Consider the following 19,387-nt stretch of genomic DNA (forward strand, 5'->3'; position numbering starts at 1 on the left):
TGACCCAGGGATCAAATCTGTATCTCTTGCATCTCTTGCATTGGCAGGCCAATTGTTTACCAACTCTACCACCTGGGGAGCCCACAAATGATATTACTTAGCACCCTGTTCACATCTGAGAAATGTACTGTGTCCTCTATTCCCTAGAGAGACTGAAGAAAAAAAATATTCTGAGTAGTGAGAGCTTTCTGGGAAAAATTAAAATAAAAAAATACAACAGATCAGAGAATTCAAAGAGTGATGATTTTAATTAGAAATTTAAATGTGCCAAGTTGCAGAGATCCCTTGAGTAGTGATAACTACTTTTAAAGAGCACTTTATGTTTAGAAAAAATAGAATATTTAAAGGCCAGTTGAATTACTTTGATGAAACAAGTAATTCCACTTACAGTAAATATTCAAAGCCTCTCTAGTAAGAAAAATCAGCAACATTTCAAGTAAGAAAGGTAAATATGAAAATGATAGTAAGGCTTAATTCTTACTTTAAATTTAAAATTAATCATGTACACAGATTTTTAATGTGTAAATTATTAATTTTACACATGATAGGAAATATTTTTGTTCATTAAAGCAACTTCTATATATTTCTGATTCTATTAAATAAATTTTGCAATCAAATAATTATAATAAATAATCATATAAAGTCACTTTGAAATGCCAAAAAATGTAATAGCTAAAGTCTAGGTATAGATAGTATTAAAGAAAACTTCACTTGAGCCCACATATTGTAACAAAAAAAGATTACATATGTCTATTCAATTTGATATTATAATAAGAGATTTAAAAGAAAGTAATACATAAAGTTTTAACCATTGGAATTCAAAGAACAATTATCTTGAAAAGTTATAGAATTCAGGATTTATAAAATAATAAAGATAGCTTTAGTTTCAACAATGTTTTTAAATTATTTTCAAGGATTGAGGTACCAATTTTTATCAAATATACAAACATACTTGAAGTATACCTTGTTTTACTCTTGAAAAATTCAAACTCAAATCTTACCTATTTCATGTTATACAAGATTTCATCACCAAAATGTCATATCTGTACAATTAGAAATTATATTTTATATAGTACTGGAAATAATTTTATTCAGCTAATGAGTGAAATATTAAATGCTTTTATTCATAAAAATGATAAAGATTGCAATTCTATTCTTTTGTATATTAATTTTTCCTCTTTTAAGATTGAACATTTTAAATTAAAAGTGTCTGTTGCTTTACTCAATTTCAGAATCAAATCATGAACAATATGTTAAGTAAACAAGCGTTTTCTAAGATCTATATTGCTTCCAAGCAGGAAGACTAGGACTATTTTCCTAAACCATGCAGTAATTATTTTCCTAAATCTCAGTGCTTAGATCCTAGATCATGTAATATCAGTGGGAAAGAAAAAAGGTATATGAAAGTTGCAACACTATGTGCTACAAAGTCAGGTACACTCTCCCTATTAGTTCTAGAGTAGAGGTGATAATATTATTAAATTATTGGCAGAAATTTAGTGGAGAATTCACATCTAAAAGTCTGGGATTTTTATAACACTGTGATGATTGCTTTAATATCTTATTTCATCTCCACATTAACCATGTGATACCAAACCAAGGTAAATCAGAGAGCAGTTTTTCATACTGTTAAAGCCGAGAGTGAAACTTAGCATAAAATTTAGCTTTTAATAAAAACAATAATAGCTAGCATAGCTGGCTTTCAAATAGACTTTCTATGAATGCCAAAACAACTTTACGTTGCTTTATTGTATCAAATGAACTAATTCATGTAGCAGTGCTAACTGTTGGTACAAACGTTGTCGGTTTTGCAGCCAGGTGAACCATGGGCAGGGAGATTAAGCACTTGGCATTGTCACACCGCTGGTAAGTGAAGCCATGGTTCAATCGCAGGCCATCTTGTCAGGATTGTATTTCTTGTCCATGACTCTATGTTTAGGCTGTGCTTGGTGGAAAACTTGAAACATAGAGGGTGGGGGACTGAGAAGCAGGGCTGGACTCATGTTGAGTCAGTGATGCCTGGGGTGGAAGATTTAAGGAGGCAGTCACTTTAACAATGGTGCAATGCAGAATCAGCCCCGAAACTGAGCGTGTGCTCTTAGATTCTGTACTGGAGGAGTCTCCTCCCTTATTTAGGTAAGACTGTATCCTACTCCTGGCCCTGATTAAAGGAAAAAATGGAAAAAAGTAATCGTCAATGAGTAACTCAATACCTCTACCAAAAACAATTTTCCAGGGAGCATGTTACAACCCTGGCAACTAAAGATTTAAGAACATTATACCATGTTAGTAATTATAATTATAGGACTATGACTTAAACATATTAAAAGTAATAGGTAATTTTATAAATAATATCATATTTAATTATCTCAAATAAGAAAGTAAACAGAAAGTTTAAGCAATTACTTAATACAACCAATGATAAATAACAGGATTCAAACTTAAGTATGATTTTAAAAATAGGCACTGATTTGCAATCACAAAACCAATGTGCAAATGAGCAATGCATCCATCATTGCTAAATCTCAATATCCTAGCTCAAGAAAAGTGAGTTTAGAAACTGTTATCTGAATTATTATTATTACTTGAGGAACAGCAAAGACATTAGAGATGCACACAGAACATGGGGTAAAGCGTGACAGGAAGTATCTTACACAGCTAGTGAGCACATTCCAGGTGACCCCTCTTTTCCCACAGTGACCCTCTGAATTGTTTCTCTCTTTATCTATTCCCACACAACTTTTCCAGAATAAAACCCTCTGATAGCCCCCACATAGCATCTTACTGAAATATATGTATTTTATTCCCCTATGTACAATAAAATAAAATATTCTCTCATATTTTTTATAAACTGCCTAATAATGTGAATTGTATATAAGACATGTATGATCAAGATCATCAAGTGATGGGAGGGAAATGAAGAGTTGAAATATGTAGCTGAAAATATACAAGGGAGATAATTTCTGTTATATTAATAGTGCTACTGAAGTATGTAAAGTCATAGAGAAATACAATAAACTTGTCAAAAAATGTAGATATTTGAGGGAATTCCCTAGCAGTCCAATGATTGGGACCCTGTACTTTCACTGACATGAGCCTGAGGTTCAATCTCTGGTTGGGGTACTAAGATCCCACAAACAGTGAAACATGGCCACAAAAAAACGTCAGTATTTAAAACTGAGATCACATGACAACACCGTGGGTCTGTCTATCAGTTTGTCCAATGTCTGTGCTGAGCGGGGCATTCGGGGCTTCTCTGGTGGTTCAGGCGATAAAGAATCCGCCTGCAATGCAGGAGACCTGGGTTTGATTTGATCCCTGAATCGGGAAGATTCCCTGAAGAAGGGAATGACAACCCACTCCAGTATTCTGGTCTAGGAAATCCCATGGACAGAGGGGCCTGGCGGGTTACAGTCCTTGGGATCAGAGAGTCAGACACGACTGAACGACTAACACTTTTAACTTTTTTGTCTTTGGACTGTATTCAGAAAGAATGCCCTAAAAGATATTTCAAGGGACAGTGTATGGTGATAACACATGGATTATAAACTGAGAAAGGGGAAATGCATAAATAATAAAATTCTTAAAATAGAAGCAGTTGCATTGATCATGAAAATCAACCTGGATACCCTGATACAACTTATAAAACAGGCACTGATTCCTGGTGGTAAAAATAAAAAGCAGATAATACATTTACCCTTATTCACAGATGGAACATCAAGAAAAAGCACCAGAAGGTAATCTCACTATATTGACGGAATTTGTTCTCCTAGACTTTGCTGATGTTCCTCATCTCCAGAAGTTTTTATTTGGACTGTTCTTACTCATCTATATAATTATCTTGATGGGCAATGGCATCATATTTCTGATAACAAAACTAGACCCTGGTCTCCAGACCCCCATGTATTTTTTCCTTGGCAACTTTTCCCTTTTGGAGATTTGTTATGTGTCTGTTACACTCCCCAGAATGCTCACAAGTCTTGGGACACAAAGAAGAACGATTTCTCTGGTTGCTTGTGCCACACAAATGTGCTTCGTCCTTACACTTGGGGCCACCGAGTGCTTCCTTCTGGCCGTGAATGGCCTGTGATCGCTATGCGGCCATTTGTAGCCCTCTGGCTACCCTCTAGTTATGAACCCCAAGGTGTGTGTCCAGCTAGTGGCTGGGTCCTGGATCAGTGGAATCCCAATCCAAATAGGCCAGACATGCCAGATTTTCTCTCTGCCCTTCTGTGGTTCTAACCTCATCAACCACTTCTTCTGTGACATCCCTCCCATACTCAAGCTGGCCTGTGGGGTCACTTTTCTGAATGAACTGTTGGTCTTCACAGTTGCTGCGCTGTTTGTTTTGGTTCCATTTCTGCTGATACTCGTCTCCTACGGCAGAATCATCTCCACAATCCTTAAACTGCCCTCAGCCACGAGTCGGGGCAAAGCCTTTTCCACCTGCTCATCTCACCTTATGGTCGTGGCATTGTTCTTCGGATCAGCCATTGCCACATATTTAAGACCCAAGACGCAGGGCTCAGCAGGAACTGACAGAGTGCTTTCTCTCTTCTACACGATCGTGACGCCTGTGTTTAACCCCGTGATATACAGTCTGAGGAACAAGGATGTCATGATGGCCCTGAGAAAATGGCCAGGTAAACACCTTAGTTCATGGAAAAAGTGACTTGTATTTCAGAACTTGATTTCTTATATGTGTGTTACAAATTTTCAACAGATATTTATCTTAAACTCAATTTATCTGTCTATAAAGTCTATTACCAAAATAAAAATTACTTGTAACACTGAGAAACCTTTCTGTCTCCAGTTATACTGTAGTGTGTGGGTCAGCAATAGCAAAAAATAGCTCGGGAATTCTATAACCTTATTGTGAAATGTTCTTTTGTAGTAAGAGCTTTAGACAAGAACTGCTATAAGAGGCCCAGTTGTAATACAGACTCAGTTATATCACTTATTGGAAAGCATATTATTCAGTTCCATAGAGTTGTCATGGAAATTTTTAAAACTAAGTTAGTAATGCACATTAATTAAAATGTTATGTATAGTTTGGCCTAGCAATTATTCTACAGAGAAATAATTTCTTAGAGTGAAAAGTACCTCTCATTGGGAATGTAGTTTAATAAATGATATTGTACAATGATATTAGCAATTATTAGTCATCATTTATGTGTATATCATTAAATCCATAATAAGATTTGTTGAGTTGATAAAACAAAAGATATTATTGAAATCTTTATGTACAGTAAGATGAGCTTGGAAAAAGTGATGGGAATATTCACAAGTCATATAATATATTTTCCTAGAGATGATAATAGGGATAGGAAAGTTAGGGTAAAAGGGAAAGGATTTAAATTTTTGTAAAAGTAAGTATCTGCTATAAAAGCACAAGTATTATACACTTTAAACCTTACATACATACACATATTAAAAATGGTCAATACAAAAATAATCATCATTATTAATTATGGAGATCACAGAGTAAATCATTCTATGTTTCCCTTTGTTTTATTGAAATTGTACAGTTTATTACAATAAACTTGTGCTATTCAGGTAATCAAAATAACACATTTGTATTTATTCTGGACAAGGAAATCGCAATTATTAGTCATGTGTGCTATTTCTGTAGTTACATATGTTTCAAAATTCCATGTATATATAATAATCCTTCATATAGACAGGCAACAGATCATTGCAGAATATGACCAGTCACCATTACTCAAAGTTAGAAAGTATGATGAAACTTGAACCATTACTTTTAAAGTTTGTTCCCGTAAAAATATATGCCAGTTCTGTGCACATTATGTGGTGCTGGCTACTTCCACATGGATAGGGAGGTGCAGTAACACTTTCTCCCTGGGAGAAAACAGCCAGATGACATGTGACCAATTCTGATAATAAAGTGAAGAAGAAAAAACCAACTTTTATTGAGAACCAAGTAAAAAATAAATCACCATGATTCGCAGATAATACGGCTATCATAACCTACTAAAATCTAATGGAAGTGATTGAATACAGGGGAGGGTAAAAGAAAGAGAACTGCAAGGATTCTTTAATATCCACAAATCAATCAATGTAATACACCACATTAACAAATTGAAAGATAAAACCCATATGATTATCTCAATAGATGCAGAGAAAGCCTTTGACAAAATTCAACACTCATTTTTGATTAAAACTCTCCAGAAAGCAGGAATAGAAGGAACATACCTCAACATAATAAAAGCTATATATGACAAACCCACAGCAAGCATCACCCTCAATGGTGAAAAATTGAAAGCATTTCCCCTGAAACCAGGAACAAGACAAGGGTGCCCACTCTCACCACTACTATTCAACATAGTCTTGGAAGTTTTGGCCACAGCAATCAGAGCAGAAAAAGAAGTAAAAGGAATCCAGATAGGAAAAGAAGAAGTGAAACTCTCGCTGTTTGCAGATGACATGATCCTCTACAGAGAAAACCCTAAAGACTCTTCCAGAAAATTACTAGAGCTAATCAATGAATATAGTGAAGTTGCAGGATATAAAATTAACACACAGAAATCCCTTGCATTCCTATACACTAACAATGAGAAAACAGAAAGAGAAATTAAGGAAGCAATACCATTCACCATTGCAACAAAAAGAATAAAATACATAGGAGTATATCTATCTAAAGAAACAAAAGACCTCTACATAGAAAACTATAAAACACTGATGAAAGAAATCAAAGAGGACACAAACAGTTGGAGAAACATACCGTGTTCATGGATTGGAAGAATCAATATTGTCAAAATGGCTATTCTACCCAAAGCAATCTATAGATTCAAGGCAGTCCCTATCAAGTTACCAATGGTATTTTTCACAGAACTAGAACAAATAATTTCACAATTTGTATGGAAATACAAAAAACCTCGAATAGCCAAAGTAATCTTGAGAAAGAAGAATGGAACTGGAGGAATCAACCTGCCTGACTTCAGACTCTACTACAAAGACACAGTTATCAAGACAGTATGGTACTGGCACAAAGACAGAAATATAGATCAATGGAACAGAATAGAAAGCCCAGAGATAAATCCACGAACCTATGGACACCTTATCTTTGACAAAGGAGGCAAGGATATACAATGGAAAATAGACAACCTCTTTAACAAATGGTGCTGGGAAAACTGGTCAACCACTTGTAAAAGAATGAAACTAGAACACTTTCTAACACTATACACAAAAATAAACTCAAAATGGATTAAAGATCTAAATGTAAGACCAGAAATTATAAAACTCCTAGAGGAGAACATAGGCAAAACACTCTCCAACATAAATCACAGCAAGATCCTCTATGACCCACCTCCCAGAATATTGGAAATAAAAGCAAAAATAAACAAATGGGACCTAATGAAACTTAAAAGCTTTTGCATTACAAAGGAAACTATAAGTAAGGTGAAAAGACAGCCCTCGGATTGGGAGAAAGTAATAGCAAATGAAGAAACAGACAAAGGATTAATCTCAAAAATATACAAGCAACTCCTGCAGTTCAATTCCAGAAAAATAAATGACCCAATCAAAAAGTGGGACAAAGAACTAAACAGAAATTTCTCCAAAGAAGACATACAGATGGCTAACAAACACATGAAAAGATGTTCAACATCACTCATTATCAGAGAAATGCAAATCAAAACCACAATGAGGTACCATTACACGCCAGTCAGGATGGCTGCTATCCAAAAATCTACAAGCAATAAATGCTGGAGAGGGTGTGGAGAAAAGGGAACCCTCTTACACTGTTGGTGGGAATGCAAGCTAGTACAACCACTATGGAAAACAGTGTGGAGATTTCTTGAAAAACTGGAAATAGAACTGCCATATGACCCAGCAATCCCACTTCTGGGCATACACACTGAGGAAAACAGACCTGAAAGAGACACGTGCTCCCCAATGTTCATCACAGCACTGTTTATAATAGCCAGGACATGGACGCAACCTAGGCGCCCATCAGCAGATGAATGGATAAGGAAGCTGTGGTACATATACACCATGGAATATTACTCAGCCATTAAAATGAATTCATTTGAATCAGTTCTAATGAGATGGGTGAAACTGGAGCCCATTATACAGAGTGAAGTAAGCCAGAAAGATAAAGAACATTACAGCATACTAACACATATATATGGAATTTAGAAAGATGATAACGATAACCCTATATGCAAAACAGAAAAAGAGACACAGAAGTACAGAACAGACTTTCAAACTCTGTGGGAGAAGGTGAGGGTGAGAGGTTTCAAAAGAACAGCATGTATATTATCTATGGTGAAACAAATCACCAGCCCAGGTGGGATGCTTGAGACAAGTGCTCGGGCCTGGTGCACTGGGAAGACCCAGAGGAATCGAGTGGAGAGGGAGGTGGGAGGGGGGATCGGGATGGGATTACGTGTAACTCTATGGCTGATTCATAGCAATGTATGACAAAACCCACTGAAATGTTGTGAAGTAATTAGCCTCCAACTTATAAAAAAAAAAAAAAAGAAAGAAAGAAAGAAAGAGAACTGTAATAACAGCAACACCAGAATTCCAAGAACATTTCTAGGCAGAAGTTGGATAAATCCTGAAGCTATTATATGTTGAAAAGATTGAGAAGGAAATTAAGAAATCCTCTCTTTTTTCTGTCCTTCTTACCTAATTAAAAAAAAAAAAAAACTTTTTTAGGGAAAAGAGATAACTAATGGGGGGGGCAGCATTTAAAAATACTGATATATCAATAAGATGTGATTGGATCAATCTCTTTTTGTAGAGAATAGCAAATAAAAGTGATGTCTTGAAGCATTACGACTTTTTTGGGTAGATACTGACGTTTCACAAGCTAAAAATGTCAGTGGACAGCTTCAGAAATTATTTTCACTTTGGCTTGGCAACTAACAAACCATATCTAAACTAGTTACCACATTCAGTGGTAATAGCTTGCCAAAAATCTGTATCTGTATTACTTGTTTTTAAAATACAATGAATGTGTGCAAATACTACCAGTGCTTTGTAAATTACAAATATCTTTATTAGCAACATAATCCTTTGTTACCACTTTGCATTGTACTATTCCTAAAACAAGTCACTTATAATCCTGAGAAACTAAGCAAACACAATTTTATTATTTAGAAACACGAAAACAGATATTCATTTATGTAGGTATATATGCTTGTCTGTGTGTGTGAGTGTACTTTAGGATAATATTGCTTTTGTGGACTGAAGTCAACTGACAACAAAGAATGGGAAGGTCAATAATATGTGCAAGATGTCTCCAAGATTAATAGCCTGATTCGGGGAAAGTGAAAAGTGAATATGTCTTCATTGTGCATCTTGATTGTATTAATAGCTATGGATTCTTTGCTGGAAAAGAAAGTTCAGGGAATAATGGTAGACATCTCTTTCTTTCCTTTTTTTAAAGGTATCTGTATGTTTATATTTATATAGGTATCATATGTATAATTGTTTCTTGGAATAGTGTTTTGCTATATGTAACCTTCATATTGATAAACTATATCTTTAGCTGTGACATGAAAGCATGTACGCTTATTGTGAAATAAGCTTATCATATAATTAGTACAGAGAACATATATGGAAATAGAATAATAGAATTGGAAGATAAAGAGAAGGTGAACATATAGTCTAAGGGAAGAGTTGAAAAATATATAAATTATGAAACAAACTTTTAGAGAGATGATGTTGAAATTTCAAAAAGGAAGATGATTGAGCTTTTCCATAATAAGCTTTACACACAAAAGATATACATATTTATATATGTACATTTATATTTCGTGTTTAAAGCATTTGGATAGATGATAGATACATAGATAAAAAGAATTTGTGTATGTGCATGCAGTAACTCAGATGTGAACTTTTCTAGGTGGATTCATTGAACTAATTATGTTTAGAATGATTAAGGTTGTCATATATGCCCTTCCTCAGTGTCTCAGTGGTAAAAAACCAGACTGAAGTGCAGGAACTGCAGGAGACGTGGGTTTGATCCCTGGATTGGCACGATAGCTTGGAGAAGGGCATGGCAACCCACTCCAGGATTCCTGCCAGGAGAATCCCCTGGATAGAGGAGCCTGGCTATCGACAGCCCATAGGGTGGTGCAAGCAGACACCGCTGAAGTGACTTAGCATGCACACACAAGGTTGTCATATATAGGCATCTTGTTGTTGCTATTCAGTCGCTCAGTCCTGTCCGACTCTTTGTGAGACCACGGACTACAGCACGCCAGGCTTCCCTGTCCTTCACCATCTCCCAGAGCTTGTTCAAACTCATGTCCATAGAATTGGTGATGCTACCCAACCATCTTGAACTCTGTCGTCCCCTTGTCCTCCTGCCTTCAGTCTTTCCCAGCATCAGGGTCTTTTCTAAAGAGTCGGCTCTTCGCATCAGTGGTCCAAGTATTGGAGCTTTAGCTTCAGCATCAGTCCCTCCAGTGAATATTCAGGATTGATTTCCTTTAGGATTGACTGGTTTGATCTTCTTGCAGTCCAAGGTACTCTCAAGAGTCTTCTCCAACACCACAGTTTAAAAGCATCAATTCTTCGGCACTCAGCCTTCTTTATAAAATGTGTCTTTGAGGGTCATTATTCTGTGAGAGCCAACATACTTGACAAAACAGAGAATCAATTAATAACTGCCTCATATATTGGATTTCCATACTGAAAGTATATGTAAACATTAGCAAACCACTGAATACCTAGAAGAAATGGAGTAGCCATCATAGTCAACAAAAGAGCTAGAAATGAAGAACTTGGATGCAATCTCAAAAACAATATAATTATCTCTGTTCATTTCCAAGACAAACCATTCAATATTACGGTAATTCAAGCCTATGCCCCAACCAGTAATGCTGAAGACGTTGAAGTTGAATGGTTCTATGAAGAACTACAAAACCTTCTAGAACTAACATCCAAAAAAAGATGTTCTTTTTATTATAGGGGACTGGAATGCAAAAGTAGGAAGACAAGAAACACCTGGAGTAACAGGCAAATTTGGCCTTGAAGTACAGAATGAAGCAGGGCAAAGGCTAATAGAGTTCTACCAAGAGAACGCACTGGTCATAGCAAACACCCTCTTTCAACAACACAAGAGAAGACTCTACACATGGACATCATCAGATGGTCCACACTGAAATCAGATTGATTATATTCTTTGCAGCCAAAGATGGAGAAACTCTATATAGTCAGCAAAAACAAGACCGGGAGCTGACTGTGGCTCAGATCATGAACTCCTTATTGCCAAATTCAGACTTAAATAAAAGAAAGTAGGGAAAACCACTAGACCATTCAGGTATGACCTAAATCAAATCCCTTATGACTCTACAGTGGAAGTAAGAATTAGGTTTAAGAGACTAGATCTGATAGACAGAGTGTCTGATGAACTATGGACGAAGGTTCATGACATTGTATAGGAGACAGGGATCAAGACCATCCCCAAGAAAAAGAAATGCAAAAAGGCAAAATGGCTGTCTGAAAAGGCCTTACAAATAGCTGTGAAAAGAAGAGAAGCCAAAAGCAAAAGATAAAAGGAAAGATATACTCATTTGAATGCAGAGTTCCAAAGAATAGCAAGGAGAGGTAAGAAAGCCTACCTCAGCAACCAATGCAAAGAAATAGAGGGAAACAACAAAACGGAAAAGACTAGAGATCTCTTCAAGAAGATTAGAGATATATTTTCTAAAAAATATACTTAACATTAATGAAAAATATATTTCACTACATTTTCACAGGTCTTATTAGTAATAGGTTTTGTTTCTTTAGGGAATTGGAAAAACAAGAGGACATAGAATCCTGTTTATACATGAGGAAATAAAAGTCAAAACGTGAAATAATGGTACTTTTGATTGAGTCATTCCCACAGAGGAAATATGAAGAGATGGAAGCAGAAGACAATGTATCCACAGCTATACAATTTGTTCTCCTGGGGTTTTCTGGACGTTCCAAACCTCCAAGGGTTACTATTTGGGGTGTTCTCCATCATTTACATCATTATCTTAGCTGGAAATAGCCTCTTAATAATAATAACTTGCCTTGACCCTGCACTACAGAAACCCATGTATTTTTCTCTGGCAAATTTTTCCTCCTTGGAAATCTGTTACACATCCGTCACTCTCCCTAGGATCCTGGTGAAACTTTGGACACGGGGACAAAAAGATATTATTGGACCACAGAATGAAAAGTAGATCTGGGGACCCACCAGGTGTCCCATTCCTTTTTTGGTGATACCAGAATGCCCAGGCCCTCTACTTGGAAGAGACTTGTTGACTAAATTTAATGCTCAGATTCATTTTGACCGATGGCATTCCCTGTGGATATGTTGGATAATTGCAGTCATGAGGAACTGGAAAATTCTGCTGAAGATTACATGTTAGATCTGAGGTGTGGGGACCCTGAAAATCCAGAATGTTTTCCTATTAGTCTGTCAAATGTAGGCTTTGTACCTCTCTATGGTGAAGATCAGACCCAGAAAGTTCTTGCTCTTTTTGCACCTGAGGACTCACTCACAGCTGTGGCACTTTACCTTGCTGATCAGTGGTGGGCTATTGATGATATTATGAAAACATCTGTCCCTTCTAGAGAGGGGCTTAAGCAGGTGAGAACTCTTGGGGGGAGAGTGGTTAAAGCAGGAAATGGAGAGAAATGAGATCCCATTGCTGTGCCATAGCAGTACTGATTATGCTAAGATTATGTGGAAGAAAGGAAAGGCCATTGGGTTTTATTCAGTTAAGCCTACAGAGCTGGGAGAATGACAGTGATGGATGGACTTGGACAGCCGATACATGTCTTATCCTTAGCCTTAAGAGATGAATAAACACCTGTTGGCCTGGGCTGAAATGGCAGGGATGGGACTGGCCAAACAGAGACATCTGGTCGTCATCTAGCTAAAGGCCTAGGCAACTCCTGTGAGGGTGAGACAGTACCCCATGAGCCAGGAAGCTCGGCGGAGGATCACTCCCCACATTCGACGTCTCATGGATGCCAGAATTCTCAAGCAGTGTCAATCCCCTTGGAACACCCCCTTACTGCTGGTGAAGAAGCCAGGGGGGACAAATTACCTGCGAGAAGTCAACAAACAGGTGAGTGACATACACCCCACTGTCTCTAACCTGTATACCCTCCTGAGCAGTTTGCTGCCTGAGTACACTTGGTACACTGTGTTGGACTTGAAAGATGCCTTTTTCAGCCTACCCCTGGTGGCCCAGAGTCAGGAGACATTTGCCTTTGAGTGGACCGAGGGGGAAGGCCAACCGGTAATACAATTAACTTGGACCTGCCTCCCACAGGGGTTCAAGAACTCCCCTACCTTGTTTAATGAGGCTCTGAGTGAGGACCTCTGTGAATATCAGACTTGCCACCAAGAGGTTATTCTGCTACAATACGTAGACGTCCTTATGTTGGCTGGAACCACGGAGGAGGCATGCAGCCATGCCACCGGGGACCTCTTAATACTGGCTGAGGCCCTGGAGGCATGAAAAGGCTTAACTGATGTAACTCTAGACAACAGTGAGCTAGCATGGTTCACCAATGGGAGCAGCTATGTAAAAGATGGGCAAAGGAACGCTGGAGCTGCCACAGTAGAAGAGTACAGTTGTGAATATGGCTCCACGAAGTTTTATGCACTGTGTGGCTTTGGTGGGGTATTAAGTTGTGGTCTGACACACACTGCTGTTGTTCCTCTGGATTTAGTGAAATGCCGTATGCAGGTGGACCCAAAGAAGTACAAGGGCATTTTAATGGATTTTCAGTTACTCTCAAAGAGGATGGTTTCCGTGGTTTGGCCAAAGGATGGGCCCCGACCTTCATTGGCCACTCCCTGCAGGGACTCTGCAAGTTTGGCTTTTATGAAGTCTTCAAGATTTTGTACAGCAACATGCTTGGTGAGGAGAATGCCTATCTGTGGCACACATCACTGTATTTGGCTGCCTCTGCCAGTGCTGAATTCTTTGCTGACATTGCTCTGGCTCCTATGGAAGCTGCTAAGGTTCAAATTCAAACCCAACCAGGTTATGCTAACACTCTGAGGGATGCAGCTCCCAAAATATATAAGGAAGAAGGCTTAAAGGCGTTCTACAAGGGGGTTGCTCCTCTTTGGATGAGACAGATACCATATACCATGATGGAGTTTGCCTGCTTTGAACGTACTGTTGAAGCATTGTACAGGTTTGTGGTTCCTAAGCCTGAAGCGAATGTTCAAAGCCAGAGCAGCTGGTTGTCACATTTGTGGCAGGTTACATAGCTGGAGTCTTCTGTGCCTTTGTTTCCCACCCTGCCGATTCCGTGGTGTCTGTGTTGAATAAAGAGAAGAGTAGCAGTGCCTCTCAGGTCCTCAAGAGACTTGGATTTAGAGGTGTATGGAAGGCACTCTTTGCCCGCATCATCATGATCAGCACTCTGACTGCACTACAGTGGTTTATCTATGATTCTGTGAAGGTCTACTTCAGGCTCCCTCGCCCTCCTCCCCCTGAGATGCCAGAGTCTCTGAAGAAGAAGCTTGGGTACACTCAGTAGATAAATGAAAGCAAATATGGACTGAATCTGCGTGTTGATCAGTGTTTGAGGAAAATGCAACTGGACGAGAGATAATCCAGGCTTGCAAAGCATGCCAGCTGATGAGGACAGGGGAAAAGCAGCACATGGGAACGAGGTACCAAGGGGAAGAGCCAGGGAAACACTGGGAGATAGATTTCACTGAGGGAAGGCCAGGTAACTACAGGTATCGCTATCTGTTGGTTCTGGTAGATACCTTCTCGGGGTGGGTGGAAGCCTTCCCCACTAAGGGAGAGACAGCAATAGTGGTTGCTAAAAAGATCTTAGAGGAGATGGTGCCTAGGTATGGGCTGCCGGTGACTATGGGCTCTGATAACGGACCTGCCTTTGTGAGCCAGATTGTACAAGGGCTGGCCCAAGCTCTGGGGATGAAATGACATTGTGAATATAATCCCCAGAGCTCAGGACAGGTTGAGAGAATGAATCGGACCCTAAAAGAAACTTTGACAAAGTTGGCAATAGAGACTGGCGGGGACTGGGTGACCCTCCTTCCTTTCACACTCTTTCGGGCGTGTAACACCCCTTATAAGCTGAATCTTACCCCTTTTGAGATTCTGTATGGAAGACCCCCTCCTGTGTGTATTAGAACCTGGATGGAAAGGCCCTTATGTTGTTCTTACCACTCCTACCACTGTCAAGGTCAACGGGATTGGACCCTGGGTTCACTGCCATCACGTACGGCAAGCCAAAGCGCGAGCAGAATGGAAGGCGAGTCCTCACCCGTCAAATGCTTTGAAACTGAAACTCGTTCGCTGGGAGGTATCCTAATTCTCCTGCTGGTCAGCGACGGGCAGACTCATGAGCTGCTCAATGAGACCTCAGGAATCCACCCTCTGAACACCTGGTGGCCAGATCTTTACTTTGACCTAAGGGGAATCTTCCCCAGGGAAGGAGCCAGGGAAAATACCCACAATTCGGGCCATGGGGAGCCGTGGGAACCGGGAGAAAACTCAGCCAAGAGGGGTTCTTCGCGTGCCGGGCAACGTAAGAAATAACTGGAAAACCTGTGGTGGCATGGAAAGCTATTATTGCATGAGCTGGAGCTGTGTAACCTCTTGTAATGGGCCCTGGGAACGGGACATAGGAAACAGAGATTTGGTAGCCCCGAGTGTGGCGCAATCCCCAGGGCCAAGTACCTCAGATACGGGGGCAATTTAACCAAGCTTCACTATCTCTGCAAGGCCAAGGGCTTTCCTCCCTACGAGCCGCTGTAGATGCAATCAGTCACTTAGAGAAGGGTTTGACTTCCTTGTCTGAGGTGGTCTTGCAGAATGAGAGAGGGTTAGACTTGATTTTCTCCAAAAGGGTAGGGTCTGCGAGGTTTCTTTGCAGACCATACAAGAGTGGTAAGAGAATCTATGGTAAAAGTGACAGAGGGACTGGCGCAACGAAAGAGAGAACGGGAAGCCCAGCAGATGGTTTGAGTCTTGGTTTCAGCACTCCCCCTGGCTGACTACCTTAACTTCCACCCTCCTGGGTCCACTTACAGTGTCAGTGGCCCAAGATGGAAAAGAGGAAGATTCCTCTACTTGAACAACAGACAGGGGGGAATGTGAGGCGAGCAGAAGTAACGCAGCTTAGATTAGAGTAGGCCTTCCTACCTGGTAAGATTATCAGGCCACCTGGATACAACCAATTAGCTTTTGCTTAACACTGACCACTGTTTGCCAATTAGGACCAATTAGCTTTCACTTAATACTGACCGCTGTTTGCCAATTAGGAAATTAGGAATGGGGCAGAAACCCCCAGAAAAGTCCCACCCGCGCGAAAGTTTTGACCAATGAAATTGCTTTGCAAACTTGTAACCAATCCGCTTAAACCAACAACCAACGGTGTGTGCTCACCCTATAAATTTGTATAACAGCTTGGGCTCTGGCTTCTCTGTCCCGCACCACTGCGTTGGTTGCGGCAGAGGGCCCTGGCTCGAGTCAGTAATAAACTTTCCTTTTTGCGAGCTTGTAACCAATCCGCTTAAACCAACAACCAACGGTGTGTGCTCACCCTATAAATTTGTATAACAGCTTGGGCTCTGGCTTCTCTGTCCCGCACCACTGCGTTGGTTGCGGCAGAGGGCCCTGGCTCGAGTCAGTAATAAACTTTCCTTTTTGCGAGTTGCATTGTCTTGGAAGCCTTCTCTCTTCCCGCTCGGGGATTAGGACATGGGGCATAACAATAAGATACTTTAGATAGTTTAAAATAATCCACCATTGACTGTGCTTAAATATTTTTTGGCTTCCCTGGTGGCTCAGACGGTAAAAAAAAATTCGCCTGTAATGCAGGAGACCTGGGTTCGATCCCTGGATTGGGAAGATCCAGGGAGGAGGGAATGGCTACCCACTCCAGTATTCTTGCCTGAAGAGTCCCCACAGATGGAGGAGCCTGGCAGGCTAATTAGTGAAGGGGTCTTCAATAGTTCATACCTAAATAATCCTCTATTGTGAATAAAGAGTAATGTTTGCTGCATACTTTATGAAAACAAAAGAGAATTCAAGTTGTTAAGACTTTTGGCTTAAATATACCTTAAAATCTGAAAGATTCCTTATAGTTTTCCACTTTCATTTTTGGCCCTTTTTGATTCAATTGCATGGAAACTGACCAGTAGCAGTTAAATAATGACTATTTGAAGGAGGAATGAACAAGTGAATGAGTGATTGCATATTACCATGCCCTATGTCAGAGGCCTGGCAAAATCTAGAGACTTCAAAGAATCAATAGTCACTAGGAGTATGTTTATTTAGCCCACTATACCCTCATGAGGAATTACTTCAATCATCATACCAAAAGAAAATTTTTCATGCACTGAGTACTTTTCCTAACTGCACATCATAGAAGAATCTCCCTGTTTGTCTCAACACTTTACTTTGTACATATTTCTATATTCTATGTAGCAACTTTGGCCCCAAAATAATCTGCTTTGAATTATTTCATCTTTTCATCACTGTCTTCCAAGCTACCCCTATGCTATTTCATATTTTAAAAATAAAATATATGTGCTTTTAATGTGAAGAAAATGTTAGAAGCTATTTTCAGAATTACACAAAGCTTCCACAATTGCATTTACATTGGTGTGCCTTGCCTAATCCTCTATATTTTTAACCTTCTCTAAGTGATATAATATTTAACCCTTTGAACTGATATTCACCAGGAAAATGAGCATCTGTCAATAGAATCATTAACAGGTATCCTCCCAATTACATTCAGATGGCATGGTGGTAAAGAATCTGCCTGCCAATGCAGGAATGCAAGAGACAAGAGTTAGATCCCTGGGTTAGGAAGTTCCCCTGCAAAGGAAAGAGCAACTCACTCCAGTCTTCTTGCTTGTAAAATTCCATGAACAGAGGAGCCTGGTGGGCTGCAGTCTAGGCGGACACAGAGTCAGATACGACTGAGCGCGCGCGCACACACACACACACACACACACACACACACACACAAGCACAATCAGCAACTCATTTGGAGAATATGTCCACTGGAGTTCTTTTGACAATTATGCTCTTTTGTTGTTTTAGTTATAATTGTACACATGTGTATAAGGCAATGTTAGCTCCTGTTTTGAAGCTAGTTATGTTTCTCTTCTCAGTCCATTTGCTTGCTTTACCATCTAGGGAGTAAATATGGTGTACCAGGTTTAGTTACTTATGCATTTTATTCATAGCATCTATATGTATATATACCTTCTAATTAAAATTATATACTTTCATATATAGTCTGTAATGTAATCTAGGATGATGATTATAATAAGGATGACAAAGATGACAATCTAGATGGAGAAAACAATAATAGTTTTGTTTCTGAAATTTAGGAAAGCAAGAATCACAGCCCCATAGAAATAGTGCTGTCCCCTAAGTTCACATTATGTATCTTTTCTGCTTCAAACAATTCCCCATTTACATTGTTACATAACATTGAGCAGCACTCCCTGTGCAATAGGCAGGTCATTGGTGGACATCCATTTTAAATACAGCAGTGTGTACATGTCACTTTTTTTTTTTTTTAGATTCTGCAATTAAATGATATAATATGATATTTCTCTTTCTATGTCTGACCACACTCAGTATGACAGTCTCTAGAACCATCCATGTTGTTGCAAATGGAATCATTTTACTCTTTTTAACAGCTGAATAATAAATGGGGGAAAATTCTGAAAGAGATGGGAATATCAGACCACCTGACCTGCCTCTTGAGAATCTGTATACAGGTCAGGAAGCAACAGTTAGAACTGGCCATGGAACAAAAGACTGGTTCCAAATAGGAAAAGGAGTACAACAAGGATATATATTGTCACCCTGCTTATTTAACTTATATGCAGAGTACATCATGAGAAATGCTAGGTTGGAGGAAGCACAAGCTGGAATCAAGATGGCCAGGAGAAATATCAATAACTCCAGATATGCAGATGACACCACCCTGATGGTAGAAAGTGAAGAAGAACTAAAGAGCCTCTTGATGAAAGTGAGAGAGGAGAGTGAAAAAGTTGGCTTAAAGCTCAACATTCAGAAAACTAAGACCATGGCATCCAGTCCCATCACTTCATGGTAAATAGATGGAGAAACAGTGGAAACAGTAGCTGACATTATTTTTGGGGGCTCCAAAATCACTGCAGATGGTGATTGCAGCCATGAAATTAAAAGACACTTACTCCTTGGTAGAAAAAGTTATGAAAATTAAAAATGCACATTAAAAAGCAGAGACAATACTTTGCCAACAAAGGTCCATTTAGTCAAGGCTACGGTTTTTCCAGTGGTCATGTATACATGTGAAAGTTGGACTGTAAAGAAAGCTGAGCACCAAAGAACTCTTGCTCTTAAACTGTGGTGCTGGAGAAGACTCTTGA

At 39.2% G+C, this 19,387-nt stretch overlaps 2 pseudogenes; both read left to right on the top strand.

Moving 5' to 3' along the window:
* The first annotated feature begins 3,709 nt into the window (after positions 1-3,709).
* Positions 3,710-4,672, top strand: LOC136175388 (olfactory receptor 10AG1-like; annotated as a pseudogene).
* Positions 4,673-12,929: 8,257 nt separating this feature from the next.
* Positions 12,930-14,567, top strand: LOC136175390 (solute carrier family 25 member 3 pseudogene; annotated as a pseudogene).
* Positions 14,568-19,387: the final 4,820 nt, after the last annotated feature.

Source organism: Muntiacus reevesi, chromosome 9 (assembly GCF_963930625.1).
Source record: "Muntiacus reevesi chromosome 9, mMunRee1.1, whole genome shotgun sequence".
Taxonomy (NCBI): domain Eukaryota; kingdom Metazoa; phylum Chordata; class Mammalia; order Artiodactyla; family Cervidae; genus Muntiacus; species Muntiacus reevesi.